The sequence below is a fragment of the Arvicola amphibius genome, chromosome 1, assembly GCF_903992535.2.
Source record: "Arvicola amphibius chromosome 1, mArvAmp1.2, whole genome shotgun sequence".
In the NCBI taxonomy this organism is placed as follows: domain Eukaryota; kingdom Metazoa; phylum Chordata; class Mammalia; order Rodentia; family Cricetidae; genus Arvicola; species Arvicola amphibius.
The window spans coordinates 157,135,212-157,141,417 of NC_052047.1; the positions used below are offsets into that span (position 1 = coordinate 157,135,212).

General features: G+C 42.3%; 1 pseudogene; it reads left to right on the forward strand.

Moving 5' to 3' along the window:
• The first annotated feature begins 2,203 nt into the window (after positions 1–2,203).
• On the forward strand, positions 2,204–4,652 carry LOC119805941 (annotated as a pseudogene).
• The last annotated feature ends 1,554 nt before the right edge of the window (positions 4,653–6,206 follow it).

A 6,206-nucleotide genomic window follows, 5' to 3' on the forward strand; every position in this document is an offset into this window, starting at 1 on the left:
TAGCAAGTGTTGAGATTGTGCTGGAGTCTTGGGTTCTTGGCTGATAAGAGGCTTTGGTCAGACTCCACAGTAAAGAGGGCTCCAAGGGCTCCATCATTTCTTTTAGCTTTCTATCCCATCTTAGACTGATGATAAAAGTACAGATTAATCTAATATGATAATAATTGTAGGGTAAAATCGGATATTGATTTTCTGATCCAGAAAGCTATGTTCCTTCATCAAGCTACAGAAGGAGGTTTCATACTGTTGCTTTGCCTAAGAAGTATTTATAACAAACTCAGAATTATGTGGGTGATTTTGAGTTATATAAATGTCTCTCAGTAAGATTCTTGGTCCTGACTTTGGGATTCCTCACTCATTCTCCTTAAAAAGGAAAGATCCCTATGGGTTGGTGAGACTTTGAGCGTATTACTTACCAAATATGTTTTCTCCCTTAGAAAGGTTGTAACCAATTAATAAGAGGATTGAAATATAGTATCAGATTTGTATCCTGAGCCCTGTGACGTCTATTGCCCATCATCTATTGTTCTCTTCATTCCTTCCAACAAAAGCTTGGTTTTCTCCATTTGTTCTGGTGTCTTTTGCACTGCACAAGGGAAGATAAATTCACCCAAGTCAGAAAGAGGTTGCAACTAACAGCAAAGCCATCCTACCCTTGCCAAGAGTTAAAGTATTTTCAGAAGCCATGACTAAGATCATGGAAATCACACAGATTTTTATAAGAAAAGGCAAGAAAGTGCAGTTTCCATGGTTCCTTTTTCATACTTCATCAGGTAATTGGCAGCAAACAATATGCTAACTATATGATATGGATAGGATCTATATGTATATAATGATGGCTAGTATTAATTGTCAACTTGATGTGGGATGTCCTTCTGTATATGTGTTGCTTTTGTATTGATGGATGAGTAAATCTGTATCAGCCAATGGCTTAGCATAGTAAACAAGAAAGAAAATCTGAACTGAGATAGAGAGAGAGTAGACAGAGTTAAGGAGACTCCATGTAGCCCCCAAAGGAGAAAGAGGCCAGAGCATTACCAGTAAGTCACAGCCTTGTGGTAATACACAGATTAATAAAAACAGGTTAATTTAAGATGTAAGAGCTAGCTAGGAATACACCTGAGCCTTTGGTGAAACAGTGTTGTAATTAATATATTTTCTGTGTGATTATTAGGTCTGGATGGTCAGGAAATTAAAGCCCAGTCTCCATATACACTGTGTCTGCTCAATATTTAGCTAAATATGTGATACGAATATCACCTATATGTATATAAATAGTGGGGGCTAGTGTTATTTGTCAACAAGATAGATTCTGGAATCACCTATAAGACAGGCCTCTGAACATACCTTCAGAGGATGATAGTCATTGCATTGACATAGAAGAACATTGTCAGTGAACATAGCAGTATTCTTGGGTGGGGAATCTTGAACTGTATAACATGCAGAAAGTGAGTGAGATGGGCACTAGCAGGTTCATGCATTTATCCCACTCTGCTTCCTGCTAGTAGATGAGTTGTGTTACCACACACACACACACACACACACACACACACACATACACACTGTGTCCTCTTCATTATTTCTAACAAAACTCTAATTTCTTCCATTGACCTATGTGTCCTTCACACTGTCCCAGCAGTAATGGAGCCAAACCGTTTGACTTCCTCACCATGATGGGCTGGCTGTGCCTTTTCTCTCTTCAATTGCCTTTGTCAGAGTATTTTATCAGAGCAACAGGGAAAGAAAGAAACACACACACACACACACACACACACATACACACAATGAAAAACAGAATATTTGGATTATTTATCAGGAAGAATACGCTACCAAGTGGTTTTATTTTACAAGTTAGTTCCTTTGACTTAATGAATATGGACTGATACTTGGAGAAAAATTGGGCTTCCCTCATGTTAAATCCTTTTCCTCCACAAATAATTGGCCCACCACTGGTCTCTTCGGTCTCCACAACCAGCTGGTGGTCCTTCATTACGGTTTCGTGCAATGTGTTTCTAGGAACCAGCCAGTGGTTCTCACTGGCTTCCACTGAATATGTTACCGAGTGAACTTATTACCTATGTAAGCTTCACACAAGGCTCTAGAGGCTTCTTGGAGTTAAGTGCTGGTTGTAAGTCAAATAGAAATCAGAGGCAGAAATGGTTGACATTTGTCTCACTAAGATTTGTGCCTATTATTTGCTGCCATGGACTTAAGCAATGGAACCAAGGCATGTGAGGCTCACTCAGAAGTGGAACTTCTTGAATCACAACAGGAAGGTGGTAAGACGCTCCTTGGTAAAAGGTAAGTTTACCCACGCTGAAGGCAATAAAACAGAATCATATATCTGAAAAGTGCATTGAAATTAAGTTTTGAACACCCTGAGTCAGAGGTTCAAGGTCTGCCATTTACTGACTTTGCAAGTTGAGTAGATTAATTTTTTTGACTTTCAGTTTTTATAAATACTATTTAGATTTATCCCTTTTCAGTGGGAGTAAAGGAGGAGGGATTGTCCCAGATGGTCAGTCATCTTTTTAAACTTAATTTTATCTCTATCTTTCTCCTCCCCTCCTCCGTTTCCTTATTGTTGATCTTGTGTCATAATCACACATGCTATCTGGTGAAACAAGGATTCCATAACTTAATAAGCCACCACTCACTAACACCTGAGTGCCAAGTTAGACAGCAGTAACACCATGAACCACATCAGTGTTCTGTTTGGGTTTATATTAGGCATCCTTGACAGAATGGGAACTTTCAGATAAAATGGCAGATTAGAAGCTGTCTCCACATGACACTGTGAAGGGGGAGACACAGGATAAAAAAAAGGCTCAATTCCTAATGGAGAGTGACACTGGGAATTCACAATGAGACAGCAGTGGAGGCAGATGACTCACCTGAAGGATAACCCAGACGTCCCATGAAATGAAAAGGACAGTTCTGCCCGTAGGACAAACTCAGCTCTCATAAGCCTCAAATCCAATTGCAGCTGTTGGTGAGGTACTAAATCCTCTTCTATTGGGAGAAGATATCAGAAACATTACCCTGACTCAGACAGCTGTTGACCAGTGTCATACTAATGAAGAAATTAGTGTATAAAACTGAGGTACCTTGGGGATCTGACAATAGAGCATAACTACAAGTCAGAGAGCCTGATTTCAACCTGCCATAACCCCAGAGTGAGAGAAAGACATGGAAGACTGTCCTAAAAGTGGGGTGCTGGCAAGACAGGTAGTATAGACAGCAGGAGCTCCAGCTCAGGCAGTGGAGTCTACAAGGGGAGGTTCTTATCCACGGGGCCGGGGAGCAGACCACAGCAATTGACAATAACTCTAGAGTCCGACAGTCTTGTGGCTGAGATTAGCAGATGGATCAACCCCTGGAATCACCTATCTGAAGTGAATTCACTGCCATGGCGTCAGGGAACACTGAAATTCCAGTGGACCACTTGACATTCATAGCCATGTCCTTCCAGCAGGGCAATTAACTTAGCAGTGTGCTCTCTACTCCTTCCTGTTCCAGTGACAGCTGCATCTTCTTATGCAGCACCATCCTTGCTTTTGAGAAGCAATGATGGATTCTGAGTGAACAGATTTAGCTGTATTAGACACCTGGTTGCCAGGGCTTTTTTTTTTTTTTTTTTTTTTTTTTTTTTTTTTGACTGTGGTAACAAAGTGAACATTGTTGCCATCAATGACTCTTTCATTGACCTCAACTGCATGGTCTGCATGTTCCAGTGTCACTCTACCTATGGCAAGTTCAACATCACAGTCAAGGGTGAGAATGGGAAGCTTATCATCAACCGGAAGACCATCACTGTCTTCCAGAAGCGAGATCCCACCAACTTCAAATAGGGTGATGCTGATGCCAAGTATATTGTGAGACTACTGGCATCTTTACCAACATGGAGAAGGCTGGGGACTACTTGAAGGGTGGGGCCAAAGGGGTCATCATCTCCACCACTTCTGCTGATTCCCCCACCCATGTTAGTGAGTGGGAAACACGAGAAACATGACAACTCACTCAAGTTGGTCAGGAATGCTTCCTGCACCAACAATTACTTACCTCCCTTGCCAAAGTCATCCATGACAATTTCAGCACTGTGGAAGGACTCATGACCACAGTCCTTGCCCTTACTGCCACCCAAAAGACTATATATAACCCCTCTGGGAAGCTGTGGTGTGATGATCATGGAACTGTCCAGAATATCATCCCTACATGCACACAAAGGCTGTGTGCAGGGTCATCCCAAGCTGAACAGGAAGCTCATGGGCCTGATCTTCCATTTTCCTACTCTCAGAGTGTCCATCATGGATCTGACATGCCAACTGGAGAAAGCTGCCAAGTATGATGATGTCAAGAAGGTGGTGAAGCCAGCATCTGAGAGCCCATTGAAGGGTATCCTGGGCTACACTGAGAACCAGGTTGTTGCCTGTGACTTTAACAGTGACACCCCACTCACTCTTCCACCTTTGATGTTGGGGCTGACATTGCTCTTAATGACAACTTTGTAAAACTCATTTCCTGGTATGACAATGAATACAGACAGCTACAGCTACAGCAACAGGGTGGTGGACCTCATGGCCTACATGACCTGCCCTGGACCATCCACCCCAGTAATGAAAGAGAGCAAGGGAGAAGCCCTCAGCTGTTGAGCAGTACCTGTCCCAACTCAGACCCTGACACTGAGCATCTCCCTCACATTTTCTACCAGAGAACCCCAGAATAATAGGATGGGCTTAGGGAACCCTACTCTCTTGAATGCCATCAATAAATTTCACTGCACCCATAAAGAAAAAAACTTAGCACTGTTTTAGAGGACAAAAATAGGTCTTTCTGTGCGTATTTTTCTCTATTTTCTCAAAAGTCCCAGATAGAACATTAACTGCCCTAAAAGGTACAACCTAGGAAGTTTCCAGTGGAGGTGTGTGGGATGTATCCTATCTAGTTCACAACCCACAGACCTGGTTGTGGCCAGAAGAGCTTCCACATGCATAAAGAAGGAAAGTTAAAGAAGTTTCCAACAGCTCTGGGGGATAACTGATGCTTGTCAGATGCAGGCTCACACCAGCATCCATCACAGTGAAAGACAAGGACCTCCATTCAACTGAGCTATCTCTTCCAAATCACTCTGGAAAACTGGAATTTAGAGCACACAGAGAGAAGCCACTCCCCCAACATCTTCTTGTTTCTCTTCTTTGTTATTATTACCATCTCAATCCTAATTTTATAATTGTTTATGTGTATGAACTTGTAGGTATGTGTTCATGTGTGGGGGCCCAAGGTGAATGTATGTATATGTGTGTGAAAGTCAACCTTAGGTAATATCCTTCAGGAGTCGTCTCTTCTTCTTTTAGCCAAGTCTGTTGGTGGAGACTGTTTGTTCATTTCTCAGCCACCCAGACCCAAAATATCACACAGAAACTATATTATTAAAACACTATTTGGTCTGTTAGCACATACTTCTTATTGGCTAGCTCCTATATCTTAAATTAACCCTTTTATATTAATCTGTGTATTGCCACATGGTTCCATCCAGCATCTGTCTGACACAGCAGCTACATGAAGTCTCATTGACTATGCCTACTCTCTCCTCTCTATCTGCTTGGAACTCCTGCCTTGCCCCACTCTGCGCTGCAATAGGCCTAAAGCAGCTCCTTTATTAACCAGTGGCATTCCCAGCATACAGAGAGAAATCCCACATCACAGGTCTTTCATTTAGCCAGGGATCACTGATTAGGCAGTGTTAGTGTTTACTGGCCCAGTGAATCTCAGGGGCCTGCCTGCCTTTGGTTCCCAGAACTGCAGATAGAAGTAAGCACCATTGTGCCTGGCTTTTTTTATGTGGGTTTAGGAACCAAAATCAAGGCCAAAGTGTGTGTGTGTGTGTGTGTGTGTGTGTGTGTGTGTGTGTGTGTGTGTGTGTGTGTGTGTGATGGGAAATGATGTGAGTGCTAGAAGTCCATGTACCAGAAAGTATGTAGTATGTGAGGAGGTCACAGGACAGCTATGATTTTCTCCTAACTGTGTACATTCTAGGGATTGAACTCAGGAGCTCAGGTTTGCAAATCAAACACCTTCTCCACTGAATCAACTAGTTTCCATTTTAAAAAGTTCATGTTATATACCTATGTGTGTATGTATGTACACACTCTGTGTAGCCCTGGCTGTCATGGAACTAGTTCTGCAGACCAGACTGGTCTTGAACT